Source organism: Diceros bicornis, chromosome 14 (assembly GCF_020826845.1).
Source record: "Diceros bicornis minor isolate mBicDic1 chromosome 14, mDicBic1.mat.cur, whole genome shotgun sequence".
Lineage (NCBI taxonomy): Eukaryota > Metazoa > Chordata > Mammalia > Perissodactyla > Rhinocerotidae > Diceros > Diceros bicornis.
In genome coordinates this window covers 43,423,673-43,441,191 of record NC_080753.1, presented here as the reverse complement: position 1 = coordinate 43,441,191, position 17,519 = coordinate 43,423,673, and the positions used below count along the sequence as shown (strand labels likewise).

At 44.5% G+C, this 17,519-nt stretch overlaps 1 protein-coding gene across 8 annotated transcripts in view; it reads right to left on the bottom strand.

Moving 5' to 3' along the window:
• Positions 1 to 17,519, bottom strand: part of RIPOR2 (RHO family interacting cell polarization regulator 2) — a 217,861-nt gene that overhangs the window by 77,131 nt on the left and 123,211 nt on the right. Inside the window, exon 1 of one of the 8 annotated variants that reach the window (XM_058555136.1) lies at positions 5,402 to 5,567. The exons of the other annotated variants lie outside the window; for them this stretch is intronic. The gene's annotated coding sequence lies outside the window, so the exon portion shown is untranslated. Of the gene's footprint in view, positions 1 to 5,401; positions 5,568 to 17,519 lie in introns of those variants that run through there. 8 annotated transcript variants of the gene reach the window in all.

The window sequence follows — 17,519 nt, the reverse complement described above, 5'->3', positions numbered from 1 at the left end:
GCTTGACCTGGAATGTGTTTCTGTGGCCTTCCTGACCCAACAATTCTGTAAGTCATTTTATTTTACAGCCTTTCCGCTGAGTGGATTCTGTTGTCTGAAATTGAACCCTGATGTATGTTCTCAGGGCTATATCCTTGTGTGTGTCCATCTCTCTCTTTTCTAAGCTGCAATTATTTCTGAGGATGAAGCATCACCAAGACAACAATAAATTAGATTAGAACTTGGGAAGATATGGATGGATCATTTCAAAGTGGTTAAAATGCTCCCAGTAGCCTTATAAACCAAGAGTATGGCATTGCCATTCAAGAGTTACCAGCTGGTAGTTATGGTGGAATCTTCATTTAGGGTAGTTAACCTTGAACCTCCACATATCAGCAGGGCACCTAGTGTGGGTCAGGTTAATTAGAAGGTAGACTGTCTCAGTGAAGGCCAAGGCCAGGTCACTCCAGGCCGTCATATGTAGTAAAAAGTGCGGAAGTCAAGTGCTATACTGGGAATAACTTCTTGGGAGTTGCACTAGCTCCAGGAAACTGTCACTTTGAATTTATTCCCCCTATTAGGAGAAGGAAAAAACCACGTGCTCTTTGTGTTCATCGGCATTGCTTTTGTATTTGTAAGGTACCCTCCCCTCCTCCTGCCCATTCCTTCCTTCAAAAGTCCTCCGAGAGGACAAGGACAGAAGGAGACAAGCTTGAAGAGAATGGAGTCATTGTTCCTTCAGTTCCTTCCTGAACAATTTGCTTGAGAAGGAAGAGATCACCTCTGGGGCTAGAGGTGCAGGCCAATAGCATTAAACCCGAAAGATAAGTGACATAGAGAAGAAAGAGTTACAAGACATAGTTTTCCTGTACGAAGGTTGCTTTTGGTATGGTCATTGCCAGCCTTGTCTCAGCACCATCACCATTATTAATAGCCTATTTCATCATCGTTCCCATCTGACCTTTCTTGCCAGGCACGCCTCCTCACTGTCCTGAACTTTCCTACCTTCACTCTTGATCTTAAATCTAGGTCACAGGCAATTAGTTAACATTTGATGCCTACTGTTTGCTAGGCAGCATGCAAGTCCTGAGGATATAGGAATGAACAAAACCAACTCTGTGCCCTCAGGCAGCTCACAATCTTTCTAGTCTTCTTGTCTGGTAAGTCCTCCCTTTTCCCTTCCATTTTTCTGTAATCTTACAATAGGCACTCAAATGAAACCTTCACTGACTACTCCCATCACAGCCTTCTTCTCCTTCCTCTGACCTCCCATAGCCCTTGTTTCTAGGGTGACCATGCAACTTATCATCCAAACCGGAACACTTCCGGGATAAAGGGGGTGCTATTAATAATTATGCTGCAACAACAGATATAGACAGGGCAAACCAAGACACGTGTGGACAGCACATTGTCCACCACGACTGAGTTCTTTCTACTTCTCTACCAGACTGTGCACTTCCTAGAAGGTATAATCAATATCTGTCACTTTTATATTGAATGAAAAATCTAACTAGTTGCTCAGTCAACACGTGTTTAAGTGGGAAAAAATTAGTACTCCTCTAAATTAAATAACACTGCGGACTTGGACTTCCAGTTCACTTCAGAAACAAAAATGATTGTTAATCATTTTATTATATTTTAGAATGCTAAGCAGTGTGAAAAATATTCCCTTTGTCTAAGACTCCTCCCTCCCTGGTCAGACAGCTCATTTTGATCTTATGGAACACAACATAATATTGCACCTCATTTGCTTTCACTGTTGGAAAAAATCTAATTTCCTTTCTAATTAGTGTAATGAACGTGTGAAAACATTCATCTCCACACAGTACTCATCAGTGTCACGTAAACAATGCCCAATACAATAAATTGGAGTGCCTTCTTTTCTTGATGGTGTCCAGGGTTTCCTCTAAGGGAGGGCAACCCAGGATCGGGCCACATGTAAAATGATCTTTTCTAGATAGTCTGCCATAGTCTGAGAAAAACATCTATTATTTTTAGGGAATGTTTCCAACACATCCAAAGTGCGATGAGTGTACCGTGACCAAACCTTGGCCATTAATCCAGAGAGGAGCTTGGTGGCCTCGGAGAGGAGATGGGAAGGGGGAGGAGGATGTGTGGGTGTTTCCATATTAATTCATTCTTGAATTATATATGTTGAGTGATTCTGTTCAGTTGAATCGACTTGAAGACTTCCATGTGCACAATGGTGAGGTTTTGATTTTCAGGGAGAAAATGTTGTCTCAAGAAAAGGCCTATAAGGATATGATTTCGAAAGTATAGAGAAATGAAGCCAAAGGAGGGTTCTTTCCAGACGAAAAGGCACATACTCATAATCATTTTTCTTTTCTGGACAGATCTTTCTAATAATCACATTGTAGGGTGTTTATGTGACACCGGATTTATGACACCATCCCACATCTAGGTTTGTCTTTGGGGAACCAGTTATGTGCTGTTGGCCTATCTGTACCTCCTCTCCCCACCCCCACCCCCAATTCCCTTCCTTCATTGTCTGTTTTCAGCTGGTATTCTTTTCTGGTTGAATGGCCACAAACACAAGCTGTCTATCTCCTCCAGCTCCTGGAGTTCAGCTTGGCAGATGAAAATAACCTTGGTAAAGGAGCTGTTCACCAGCACGAGGCCCTGCTCAGGCCACCAGTGCAGAGGAAGCCCAAGTGGAAAGTCAAATCTGCCACTGCCGGGAGGAGCACCCACTGTGTAAATAAAATGGACTTTCGCTTCTACCACCACTTCCTCCCAAGGAAAGCGAGAAACTGGTTTTAGACTTCTGACTTCTTTTGCAGAATGAAAACAGGACAGCTTTTTATTTTTTTCCCCAACCCACTGAATGCAGAGAACAGTAAAATAAAACACTGGTTTGCAAACTCATCAGCCCAAGGGACTATTGTTTGTGTGATCTGCGTGTTTAATATGAAATGTACAAGCTGCACAGCTCACTCTCCACAACTGCCTTTTTCCGTGTATTAGTCTCTTGACACCAGGGGTGAGCCAATAATCCGAGGAATTACACCAACATATAACACAGAAGTGACTTGGTTACATTTAGAAGTGGGCATGTGGTTGGTATCACAGCTAGGCTGTGCGGTTTTCCCATAGCAGGGATGTTTCCATTTAGTGACCTCAGATTTAGAGTGGGACACTTGGCAGTCATCAGCAGGGCCCCAAGTCAATGGATTTCAACACTAAAGAGTGAAATTTCTATGTGAGTTTAGCTACCAACATATACAGATATAAATATCTCCTTTCCAGCTCCCTTGGTTTCTCCAGATCACCCTCGAAAGGGGATGGGTCCCTTTTCTGCTGGAAATAATTTTACTTTGCAGTCAACAAAAGGAAGGAGGGCCATTTCTGGAATTCGTGTTTGGGTACTCAGAATTCTATGCAAGTCCCTAATGCATGCTTCCAGTTTTTCCTCACTCTAGCTTGGTATTTCTTTACATTTATACTGAAGATAAAATATTCAAAGCAAAATCTCACATTGGAGTGTCAGAGGAAGAGAGAAGCAACACCAATTGGGGGTCTTCTGGAAAAGCAACATATGCAGAATGTTTTTACTAAACAGAGTCTCCAATGTTCAGATTTTCAGATGTTTGCAGGCAGCAGATTTTTGGACAAATGCACTATCTTCCTGGGAAAAGCCATGATTTGGCAATATCTCAGCTGAAGGGGGAGCTGGGCACAGGAGGCTGACCCTGAGCGCTGGGGCTGGGAGGAAGTAGTGAAGAGGGGGGAGGCCCTTTCCTCTAGCTGCTGTTACCATGAGTAGACACACTCCTGTAATTTGTTCCTACAGAAGGAAGATAGCTACTGGCTGCTTCCTAATTAACCACTGGAGAATAGCCTGATGATGCTGGTTCTTAGAGAGCTCACAGCTGACATCCCCTGCTTGTGACAGCAGCTAAAACACAGTTTGATGGAGACACAAGGCGGGTAGACGCTGGGTGTTAGTGGGCAAATTCAGAGGCTGGTCCAAAAAGGCTAGAAGAGCAAGAGGAAGAGTAGAAATAAGAGAGTAGAAATACTGGGGTGGGGGTGGGAAGGAGGAGAGGAACATTCTCAGAGTCAGATAAATCAGACAGAAAACAAAAAGGAAGAAATGATTGTGTGTCAGATAACAAAGGGGTGACTGTCACACAAGATGCCCAGCCCCAGTCCCACAGAGAGGGCCAAGTACAATTTCTTTGGGAATGGGGGCAATGATTAGTTACAGTCCTAGAACTTCAACCAAGTTGCATGGATATGAGCATGGAGGAAGTGGGGAGCAGGGAGGAAAGACAGCCCCAATATTTTCTAAGACCACTATGATTGTTTCCCCCTGACCAAATGCTTAAACATTTCCTCTCAGTCACTCAAGCAACATGTGGGTATCTCCAGGCTAAAAACCTTTAACGCTGCCAATCTCGGCTCTGCACCACCCCCGCCCCCCAACATCTTCAGCCTGGTTCTCTTTTCCTCTTGCTCTCTTGCTCCTGAGGGAGCAGTCACTTCGCACCAGGGACTTGCCCAGCACTTCTGCCACCTTATCACCTGGATGGCTTCTGCTTGTCTAATTTCAAACAGCACCTACTCCCCTCTAAAATGAGGTTCTCTATCTGCTCCCCACTACCCTGGAGGAGGGGGATAGGAGGTTATAATCTCGCGGTAACAGAGTTGAAGATGCTTCCTTTTTCCAGACATCCCTCCCACCCCGCTCCCCAACAAAGCCACACAAACTTGCAGGGGTGCTCCTGTCCTCAGGTGCATCGCCCCTCCCCCCTCTTTCCAGACACAGGTAGGCATCAATGCAACACATTTCTCCTTCTTGCCCCTCTTCCCAATTCTCATCTCCCCCCACCCTACACCGCCCATTTGGAATTCAGACAGGCGGGGAAGGGGCTAGTTCATAGTCAAGCTCAATCTGGGTAGCCTGGGGGCAAGTTAAGACCCTGGAGACCACGATCACAGCCCTGAGCTGGACTGCCCATAGGCGCTAAGAGTGCTGGAAGTCGTTCGGCGGCAGCTGGCCACCCAGGACCCCCATCCGAGGGGGCTCGCATCCCCCACCCCCCAGGGCACCGATCCTCGGGCCCTGCGCGTCCCCAACCCAGAAATGTCCCAACCCCCGGGGGCACTGCCGCGGGCTCCTTACCATTTCTCGGCCAGTCCCTCCACTCTCCTGGGCATCCCTCGATTCTGCCTGCAAAAGTGCGTGTGCCCGTTTCGCTGAGCAACTTCGCATCTCTATGCTGTGGGCATCAGAGACCCGAACCCTCCGAGGCAGAGAAAGCCGAGGACACTCCATTCTCAGCCGCTCCTTAACACGCAACGCTCTTTCAAGCTGAGGACGCCCCTCACCACACAGACCTCACCCGGGTTGTTAAGCAAAATCAGAGGCAAAAAGGAACAAATAAAAAGGTGCACGTACCTATACTATAGACGCAGGCTCCTTGTCATGACAAGGGGACACTTGAGGCTCTCTGGCATATAATAGCCTCCGTACCAATGCAATGGCCCAGCTCCCGCACCTCCGGCTTTGCAGACAGCCTGAGCTCGCTCGCTGGGGTGAAGGGACAAAGGGCCGCGGGAAGCAGTGGGGTCCCCGCGCCCGGTGCCCAGCGCCGGCTGCCCTCCCGCGTGCGCTCGCAGCGGCGGAGGCGCGGGTGAAGTTGCCGGGCCGGCGGGCGCGCGGGCGGCGGAGCGCGCGGAGGGGCGGGGGGCGGGCCGAGGGGGAGGCGCGGCCGCGGGGGCTGGCGGCGTCACTTGCGCAGGGAGGGGAGGGCTGGGGAGACAGCTGCTTGACAGTTACTTCAGCCCAACTCCAGGAGGCTGCGCTTCGCTGTCTGCCTCCAGCTGATCGCGGGCACGCCGAGCTCCTCTGCACTAGCTGGTGCTGCAGCTTTGGAGTTATTCGTGGAATTCGCGCTGCGGAGCGAGCCGAGGGGATAGAGTGCATTGGAGGGAGAGGGCAGGGGAACCAGTCGAGGCATGGAAAGGCCCTTTCAAATAACTTTTCGGGATTTCAAATAGAGGCTGTGCATTGAAAACAATGCCGGGGTGGGGGGTGGAGGGGGCGCAGGGGTGGGGGTGGGGTATGGGGTGGGGTAAGGTTGGTTGCTCAAGACATGAGTTGTGTTAGAAAGCCCCCCTGGGGAGGTCTGCTTTGTATGGGCTCTCCACTAGGGCTTATTTGTGCAGGGAGATCATATAAATGTTGGGGAGAAAGAGTTGTCTTTTAATTTTATTTTGGTGGATTTGAACTATACATACAGCTTTCCTTTAGAAAAGTGTGGGTCTGTCTGACAGACAAAAACATTCCATAAAAAAGAGTTTTTTGCAGTGGAAACTGTATGAGACTGGGAGTCTACAAGGACCCAGAGACAAGGTCTCTGCCTCCCTCCTTAAATAGGGAATTCCTGCTATGCCTGTTTCTTTATCTGTAAAGCCACCATACTGAATAAATTGTGTATTTAGAATATTTTAAATAGAACGGGACTGCAAGATGCATCCCCTCCCCAACTTGGGATTCAGTCACTTTGTGAGTGAGCTTAGACATTGACCACAAGGGAACATCTTAGGAGACCATGTCAACATGGAAAACACCCACATCCAGTTGTGATAAGGAGACTGCATCCTCAGGCCTGGAATATGAGCAGCCCAAACCATAGCTTAAGCAACTACGTCATAAGTGATAACTCACCTAAAGATACAACAATAGGAACAAAGTGTTCTTGGTGCCAGAAAGGACACTCCAGAGCAAGCACTGGTCACTGTGTCTCTATCTTAGACCACGAAGGGCAGCCTGAGCAGTGAGTGCCTTGAGAGTCTGAGTCCTTCATTACAGCTGGATTTTTCCAGATACCCACTTTCCTCTGCCCTTCATCCAACTTAGAAAATAGTTTCTGACAGCACTTAGTCTTCCCCTGTAGAGACATTCCTTCAGGGGAGAAAATGTGTTGACCACATGATATGAAACATTCCAATCTGCCTGGCAAGTCATTCTTCACGTGTTTTCAATATTGGTTATTCTGGTCAATGCTTGAGTCGCTAGTGAGTTTGGTTGACTTCTTGAGCCAGTCCTTACAATGCTGAATGCTACAGTTTATTGATTATCTTCTTGCCTCCTAGGCTCTGGAACAGACACTTTGCAAGCATTGTATCATCTATTCCTGACTATAATCCTGTAGTAGATACCATTACTTCCATTTCATGGATGAGAAAACCAACATGCAAGAGAGTTAACATGATTTGTCCAAGGTGACACAATTTAATCAACTTTAGATACAGGTGCAGAAACTGGTTTTTGGCACATGCAAAACATGGGCCATGGTGGCTCTGTTAGCCTGTCTGTCATAGATCCTCGCTCTTCTCTTCAGGCTGGACCTAGGTTCATCCCAGTTGTATCTCTGTTGAGCCCAGGTTTCTCGAGTGTTTCCTTCTACCCCCTTTCTCATTTCCTTTCACCTCTCCAATGACACCCCAGTTCTTTCCAGGGTAAATAAATCTGATAGTCACAAAGATATGAACTGCTGCAAGTCTCCCACAGCATCCCTTTGCCTCTTGGCAGCCACTGAAATGGTCATAAATGAAACTGCTATTGAAACATTCATTCATACAATAAGTGTTTGTGGAGAACTGAGGAAGGGACAAGGTATAAAAGAAAGAACACTCCTCCCCCACTCAAAGACTTTACAACCTAAATGGAGTTCAAAAGATTAACAGTGTGGGAGTTGAATAATATTGTTTAAGACAATGGTAAAATAGATCACAAGGCAAAGTAGGATTAAGCCAAATGTTACACTGCCCCTCTCCCCCAAAAGTAAGCAAAATCAGCAGGAGAGAGAGGATGGAACCTGGATACTGCCCTTAGCAGATAGTTAGAATTGGGGCAAGTGGAAAGAGAGTTCTAAAGATAGGTTGGGGCACTTTGCAGGGGACTACATGGGGTTCTAGGGTTGGTGTGCAAATAAACACCTTACACTACATTCAAGGCCTTGCATAGTGTGGTCTCTTCTACTCATTCAGGGCTTCAAGTCATGGTCATATGCTAAAGATTCCCAGATTTACATTTCCAACTCAGAACTCTCCTCTAAGGTCAGCTATCCAAGCATCTATCTAAATTCCCATTCATTACTTGCAGGCCAATTCTTGATTCTCTTTCCTATATGCGAAACCTGGTCCTCCCCTATGCTTAACCATCTCAGTAAAATAAACGGCACCAATATCCAACCAGTTGCTAGAGGGCCAGAAATCTGGAAGTCATCACTGATTCCTCCTTTTCCTTTACCTCCCACACTCAATTCATCAAGAAGACCTGTTGACTGTGTCTCCAAGACACTTCTCATTCTTGGTTATCTCTCTCCAGCTCTACTACCATCATCCTTCTCTAACATCCTTCATCTCTTGTATATATCCCTTATCTCCTTGCCTCCACTTTGTCCTTCCCTAAAATCCATTCTCCACTGTGGCAGGCCAACTTTAAGATGGTCCTCAATGATTCCTGCCTCCTAGAATTCACACTCATGTGTAATCCCTTCCCCATTAGTGTGTGTGCACCTAGTGACTCACTTCTAACCAACAGAATATGGTAAATGTGCTCAGATGTCACTTCTGTGATTAGATTATAAAAGATTTTGACTTCCATCTCACTAGCTGACTCTCTCCCTTGCTGGCTTTGATGGAGCAAGCTGCCATGTTGGAGAAGCCCACGTGACAAGGAACTGAGGCCTTCTGTCCAATAGTTCACAAAGGACTGAATCCTGCCAACAACCATGTGAGCTTGGAAGTGGATCTTTCCTCAGTTGAGCCTTCAGATGAGACCCCAGTCCTGGCTGACACTTGATTGCAGCCTAATGAGAGATCTGAAGCTAAGCTGTCCCTGGACTCCTGTCCGGTGTCAGTCTTAAATGAAAACACCAGGTACAAATGATAGCTATTATTTCAACAAGATATTATTTCAACTCAGGTGCCAGCACTCTGCTAAGGGCAGGAGACACAGAGGTAAACACAAAAGTCATGGAACCCATCTCGTGGAGCCTGGTGGTGAGGACGGCTGTGAATAACTGAGGTGGGTGTTACGAAAGAGGAAGCACTAGAGGTGCTGTGGGAACTGTGATTATTTTTGGTATCATAAAACAGGGTGTTTGAACTCCAGCAGCACTGTAATGCTCTCTTTCAATTAATTTTATCCTGCTCTTCTCTCATGGGCATTTTTTTTTATTGAGGTCAATTTGGTTTATAACATTATATAAATTTCAGGTGTACATCATTATATTTTGACTTTCGTACAGACTGCATCATTCATAGGCATTTTTAAAGCCTCTTTTTGGTCAGGGAACAGAATTGGCCATGCCAGCTTGATTGTTCTTTCTGCTACCAATCAATGCTAGTGAATACACAATTTATCAGAAGGAAGCAGAAGAGCATCCAAAATGCAACCAATTTACTTTCCTGATTTAGAGCTTCAGATATTTAATACAGAATTCAGAACAATGCCTAAAGACCCACTGCCAAGTGAAGATGATGCTCTAACTGGAAGGTCCCAGACATTTGGTTATATCTAGTGACCCCTATCCATTTATACTTCTACATATTCCTTCTGCCTATGACGCTGGTGCATTCTGGCTTTTATTCTTGGTCTAGTTGACTAGTCCTGGAGAGAGATAGCCAGATATAACTGAGATCTAATCTCTCTTCATAACTATATATTTAATATTCATGTGGACAGCAGGTCTAACACCCTGATTTTGAAATTCCTTCTCTACTCTTATGACCTACCACTATAGGCATTTGGCCACCCAAATGCATGGCCACATCATGGCTTGGAATGCTGCCAGTTCTAAGATTCTTGAACTCCTTTCTCATACTGTAACTCTATCCTCCACCTTGCTTACATCTACTGAATGCTTCATTTGCTGCTCTCACCAATCTTTCTCTATTTCTCTTTATTTTTAATTATCTAATATATGAAGTACATAAGAATCACTCTGGGAAGGAGTTTAAAATGTAGATTTTCAACTCACCCTCCTCTCCCATTCTAATTCAGTTGTTTTAACAAGCACACTGACGGTTCTGCTGCAGTCATCTCAGAACACACTTTGGGAAACATTGGTCTGGAAAAGATCCAAACAGGGCGCCCAGCCGCCTTGGCACTACAACCTGGTTCCAGAAGCCTTTTCAGCTGCACCCCTAACACTCTGCAATGCCAGCCCTAAGCTCTGGCTCTTCCTACTATGCTCAGTGTCCAGGAAACAGCCCTGGAAAGAGTCTTGGACTTCGAGTTGAGACACTTGGGTTCTATTTTGGTTCTGCCAATAGAAAACTGAGGGCCAATCTTGACCTTTGTGATCTCAGTGGCCTCACCCATCAAATGAAGAGTTTGGACGATTTGATCACCATACTTCCTTTTGGCTCTGACATTTGACAATTCTTGCTTCCACCTTTTTGCTCAGGCCATTTCCACTGCTTGGAAATTTTCTGCAGAGAATTGCCCATCGTTTTTTCTCTTACCTCTGACGTTTGTCTCTAAAAATCCTGCCTAGCCGATAAAGCCCTGTTCAAATACCACCTCCTTCATGAAGTCTTCCTTAGCCTTCCGTGCTCTACCTGCCTCCTCCTGTAGGTACTGTACCCTGAACACAGACCCACACATACCTTCCGTCATAGATATTTGGTACACTTCTCCTCATTAGTTTATAAGCTCCTTGATGTCAGGAACTATGCTTAGTGCCAGTTACACTACTGTAACCTCTATATTAATGAGAGTAGAGGAGAGTCAATAAATTTTGACTAAATGAGGAAAAGAGCACAACAAGCCTGCATTTATTGACATCAGTGCCACACAGAAGTATGTTTCAACCTAAGAAGTGATAGCTGGGTCTTGCTTACTGCTTTCTGAACTGCTGAGAGCAAGACCCCATCTTCCTTTGCCTGTGTCTGGTACTGGTGATAAGGTCCTCAAGGGAGTAGACATCTCAAGCTATTGTTTCCTTACCATTGTCACGCATATCTGCTTGCACAATGGGAAATTTGTTTGGCCAACCGCCTTAGCATTTCAGTATGTCCCAGGAATGAATGTCTCAGGGGTGCTGAAATCAGGCTTAGGCACTTGGCCAAATTACCCCAATCCTAAATCCCACCTCCACCTCTGCTTCTAGCTTCTGCACCAAGTGACCTGGAAGGCGGCATGGGTAGAGGATAGTCAGCAAAATGTTCAAAGCTGACGGGAAATAAAATATGCTCTAAATGTAGCAAACAATCCCCTTCTATCCAGAAACTTGAGATTGGCTTTCTCATACATTATTATTATTATATTGCAAGTAGAGGTCATTTTCTGTAATATACTTTAGACCAGCAGTTCCCAATTTTTTGGTCTCAAGACCCATTACACAATAACATAATCCAGACTAGCGATTTTATATTTTATATGACATATATGTGTTTAAAGGTTTATTTATTTATTTATTTATTATTTTTTTTGCTGAGGAAGATTCGCCCTGAGCTAACATCTGTGCCGATCTTCCTCTATTTTGCATGTAGGTCACCACAGCATGGCCGCTGACGAGTGGTGTGGGGCTGTGCCTGGGAACTGAACCAGGACCGCCAAAGCGGAGCACGCCGAACTTAACCACTAGGCCACGGGGCCAGCCCCTAATCATGTTTATATATATGTTATAGGAGTTGTTTTATATATATATATACGTATATATATATATATATATATATATACGTATATATATATATAACATAATCAAGACTAAACCCCTTTGTATTTTTAAAAATTATTGAGGACCTAGGGGACCCTCTGAAAGAGTCTTGGGAAACCTCAGGGGTCCTCAGACCACATTTTGAGAACCTCTGCTCTAGACTGACAAACACTTTGGCAGAACGTTAACTTTACAAATTCCTATAGTTATTATCTTACAGGTAAACAGTATAAATTTAATTCAATAAGTATTATTGCACAAAGATATTAAAATAAGTATAAAATAATTCAAAATGAATGTAGAAGTGATTGGAAACTATCGATATGTATGTGTAAACACAATGCTAAGTACTTGACGTGTAGTCTTTTTTTAAGATTCTAAATTGATTTTCATTTCATAATAAATCCCTTCCCTTTCTCTCATTATCAGGGGAAACATAAAAGAAGAGCTTTGTCTGTAAGGTTCACCAAAATGATTTATTTATATTATGCCCCCAGGCCCAGTGCAGTCCCTAGCTTGTAGGTTATCCCACGTTGCTCCTTCCTGTCCATTCTCCACCTCTCTCTCTCTTGCTCTCTACTCTGGGGGTTCCCCTGAGCTGGACATCAACGGCTGCCCTGCCCTCTGATGTCCAGTTGGGTTTGACCAATGGGGAGACCCAACAGGAGAAAGGAAAAAGGGAAGGGCTTGAGGTAAGTCTATTAATTCCCTGGCTTCTCCTTGTGAGGTCACATCGGGCTGGCTGTGTCCCTTCATAAAAGATGACTGCTCCCCTCCAGGCAGCCCTCTCTACACAGCTCTCTCCTTGCAGGTCCTACAACCTTTTCCTCTCCCATCTTTTGGACTCAGCAGTGGCACTCAACCCACACCTTTGTAAGTCATCTCTTTGAAAATAAACCTTCCTCGAATTATTCTAATTTAAGGGAGCCATCAGTTTCCTAATAGTACCTTGACTGGTACACATGAATCATCACCTACTTGATTATTGAAAAAATTTTAAAAGCTGCTTTTATCCATTCATATTTTAAAAATATTTCTTCTTTAGGTAACTCCTTTAATTATTTTCATTTCTCTTTCAATATTAGGCCAGAGCTCTTGTTGCACATAATATTATGTTTGTTTGATTTCTTATTTAATTTCTTTCCTTTTCACTGCCCCCAACTATGCAAAAATTTTTCCAAAGTTGATCCTTCCCTAATTCATAAAGTTGAGATGGTTCACTTCAGGAGGTGATTTTTGGAAGAATGACGAGCCCAAAAGCCATATTACTTAAATCTTTGTCGCTGGTTGTTAATCTCCACAATCTCCACGGACATTATTTATTTATTTATTTAGGTGAGGAAGATTGGCCCTGAGCTAACATCTGTGTCCATCTTCCTCTATTTTCTGTATATGGGATGTCACCACAGCACGGCTTGATGAGCTGTGCCTATGTCAGCGACCGGGATCAGAACTTGCGAATCCCTAAGCAGACACCGAACCTAACCACTACGCCACCGGGCTGGCCCCCCGTGGATGTTATTTTGGAGTCCAATTAATATCTGAAACATCTCTGTGAGGTTAAATAAGCTGTCACTACAATTCAAGCAGAGCTAGAGTATCAAGGCAGCTTAGAACACAGGGGAAATAATTGCGAAGCCGTGACCGAGGTTCCTCCTGGCTGGGCACTCTTTTCCTCTCTGCAGCAGCTCTCCTAGCCCTGCTCCTGGGCTGTGAATCCAGCTGCATGTTTAAAAGGCCCATGCCTCCTCGATAAGGCCTGGAAACCATTCGATATCCTTGCTAGCTTCAGAGTCTAGCGTTCCTTTCCTTCCTAAATCACCGTTTCACAGTCCACACCTCCCCCTACTAACATACATTTTATGCAAAATCGGGATGCTGGATACAAGATCCATCCCTGTGGGCCCTGCACAGTTTCACTTTGCAGAAGTGAAAGTGGAAATCTGACTCCCTCAGCACAGCTTGCTCAACCCACAAAGCCTTCTTTGGTAGCAGGATCCAGGCTCTGGCCCCATTTCCCCTCTTTCCTTCTCTGCTCGCACACAATCCACGTCCCTGGCAACTTCGGATAGGAGCTGTGACCACGGGCCAGAGCTCTGTCACCCTCCATAATTAGCCAGGCAAGCAAGGCTGCTGTAATATCACTACGTAGACAGTGTTCTTGCACCTAATAAATTATTCACGCCACCAAAGTGTAATCGGCTGTCACATTCAAAATAGGTCATTCATGAGAAGGCTGCTGGAGGAGAAAATTTCCCAGCCATGGTAACAAATCCAAGTGCTTTGGTTTAAACAGATCTCCAAAGAAAGTGGCTTCTCTAAGCAATCCCCTGTTAAATATCTTTCGTTGAATCCCAGCTATGTTTTCATTAGCGGCAGCAGGAAGAGGCTGAAACAGCTGTCTGCTGGCAGGCACGAGAGTTGGGGGAAGGAAGGCTTTATTTCAGCCTCTTCCTTCTTTGACCCTTCCTCAATGAGCCTCAAGAGGCTACTTGAGGAAGATAAATGTGAACACCTGCTCTTGTTTGTTGTCTGCACCCAAAATGGTGGCCAAGTCAGAATGAGGATATAGCCACCAGGCACTGGAAGGTTTTAGAAGAGTGAATGTACACAGGCCTCTCTGAGAAGTGCCTCTCAGCCCTGGGAACCGCATTCAAAGAGGAATTCAAGTTCAACAGCTGTAGGCCATGTGCCCCTGCGTTTCATACCCTAATTCACAGACATTTGGCCTCTTCACCACTCAGAACACACTTGCCCTCTTGTCGGCATAGATACATTATTCAACTCAAGTGCCTGGTGGAATACAAATATTTGACTGGCTATTTCAGTGTTTGGAGAGTTACTGGCGTGTTAATATGTTCTTGTAATGGTTTTTGAGGATACGAAAGACTAGCTTACAGGTGGAAGAACAATTTTCTCTAGGAGTAAAGAAAAGTGACTGAAGACATGGCTTGTGGGATTTGAGTTAAAATAAAAGCGAATGTGCTGGCTCTTGACTGTGAAATGGACAGACGTGTGACTGAGGGAGGCTGATAAATCTCCTGAGGGAAAGGAGAAAAGGGACCCCTTGCCTGACTTCTATCAGGAAGAGAAGACCAAAAACTTCTTTAGGTCTCTTTCAACTGAGATGCCATGGATGTACAGCCTTGGAACAATGCAAGCATTTGAACTTGGTGGGCATAGCACCAAATGCAGGAGGCCATGTGACGATGAAGAGTTCACGGATGCATTTCCACGATTATCATATTTATCATCATAGTGCTCCCAAGGATGTCAAGCTCTCTCCTTCACATATTCATCTCCAAGAAGTCTTCCTGGGTTATTCCAGCCCTTCCCCTCTGATCTTTCCTTTAATCTCCCTTGAGTGTTTGTGAACAATTTGTATTGCATCCTTGAACGTCTGGTCTTATGGAACAGCCCTTATAGGTTATATAGCCCAATTCCCATAACCTAGAGATAAATCTATCAATAATTTTCACTTATGTATATGCTGCTTTATCATCAACATTTCAACAGATATTTCCTGAATGTCCACTATGCTGGGTACTCGGAGTGGGACTTCACGAAATCTTCCACTATTTATATCTCTATTGTAAACCCAGCTGTTCAAAACTGGACTCCTGATTCCCCATCATAGCAATATGTCTCCCCACTCCCCAGCCTAATCCTCCAGTAGCTTTCCTCATCTCAGTAAAGAGCAGCGTCATCCTTTCAGATGCTTGGGCCAAAGCCTTGGAGTAATCCTTGCCGCATTTTTCCCCCTTACCTCCATAATTCAATCAGTATCAGGCCTGGTAAGGTCCCCATCAACTCTCTTCTGGATTATTGCAATACTCACCTAACTAGCCTCCCTGCTTTTGCCTTCAATGCCCCCATCTTTATTTTCAAGACAACAGTCAGACTGATCCTTTTGAAAGGCTAATCACATTACGTTACTTTGCTCAACACCTGCCAATGGCTCCCCATCCCCCATAGAGCAATAACTCAAATCGTTACAACAGCCTATAAGGCTTTACAAGAGCTGGACCCCCCAGAAACCTCTTGGATCTCATCTTCTGCTCTCGGCCTTGCTCACTTTGTGCTGCAACCGCACTGGCCTCTTGGTTCTTCCTGGAACGTTCTCCTCCAGACGTCCAGGTCAGACCTGCAGTTCCTTCAAGCCTCTGGGCATTTGTCATTAAAGCCTTCCCCGAACTCTGTGCCCTATTCTTCTCATCCTGCACTTAATTTTTCTCCATAATACTTCTCTCCATCTGACACATCATATTTTCACTTGTTTTTCCACTGTCTGTCTTCCTCCACTGTAATATAACTTCACAAGGGCTGGGGCTTTGTTATAGTCACTGCTGATCCCAAGAGCTAAATAGAACTAAACCTAGCACATAGTAGACATTCAACAGATATTCTTTGAACAAATGAAAAAAGTAAATCTTATATCCCTAAATGGTTCATAAGCTCCTGAGGGGGCTGCATCTTCTAATTATGCTACTCCTTTCTAGAGGAGCCTCAGTAAGCGCTAATCTCCAAGTATTTATGCAGCGAGTCTAAAACTGATTCCCAACTAGGTAGAAATTGGTAGAAAGAATTCTCATATCTAACTCTCACACACCCTGTTATGAAGAAAACAGTCTTTCTAAGATTGTGTCAGATATGCTCAGCCTTGGTCAGATCAGCTCCCTGGAACCACTTCTATCTCACATGGAGATTTGGTTCCCTTCTGTTAGATTGACATGGCTCAAGAAAAAGCAACTGCCCTGCAGACTTTCAGGAACTGCCCGGTACTTTCCTGTTTTTCAGTGTACTCATTCCTAACTCTTTTTTAAAAAAAATATGGAGGTGTGTGTGTGTGTGTGTGTATATATAGATATATGTAAAATTGTAAAATACATACAACATAAGATTTACCATTGTAATAATTTTTAAGTGTGTAGTTTGGTAGCATCAAGTACATTCACATTGCTGTACAACTCATCTCTAGAACTCTTTTCATCTTACAAAACTGAAACACTATGCCCATTAAACAAAAACTCCCCATTTTCCCCTCTCTCCAACCTCTGGCAACCACCACTCTGTTTTCTGTCTCTGTGAATCTGACGACTCTAGATATCTCATATAAGTGGAATCCTACAGTATTTGTTTTCTTGTGATTGGCTTCCTTCACCTAGCTTAATGTCCTTAGGTTCCTCCATGTTATAGCATGTGTGAGAATTTCCTTCCTTTTTAAGGCTGAGTAATATTTTATTGTATGTATATACCACATTTTGTTTGTCCATTTATCTGTTGATGGACACTTGGATTGCTTCCACCTTTTGGCTATTGTGAATGATGCTGCTGTGAACATGAGTGTACAAATATCTCTTCAAGATCTTGCTTTCAATTCTTTTGGGTATATAGCCAGAAGAGGAATTCCTGGATGATATGGTAATTCTATTTTTAATTTTTTGAGGAACTTCCATGTCGTTTTCCATAGGAGCTGCACCCATTTTCTATTCTTACCAATAATGGACAATGGCTCCCTAACTCTGTTTAATAACAAGATATTTTTCCCTTCCAGCAAGTTAGAACTGATTAGAGATGCCTAATAGAGCTAAACATTCCTGCTTTTTCTAATGCTTAGCAACCAGGAGCTGGCTGGCCCCCACCAAATGTGCATGGGTGTGTGTGGCGGTGCTTTTCATTCTCTCCTTCATGCCTGTTTTGAAAAGGTTTCCTTGTCCTTGAATTAACATGCAGACTGAGTGGACACACGCTGGTCTGCCTTATAGATGAAGGGCAGTGGGCAAGAGCCAGCACTGTTTTGGAACCATCAAAGCTCTGCTAATCCCATGTAATCTCCTAACG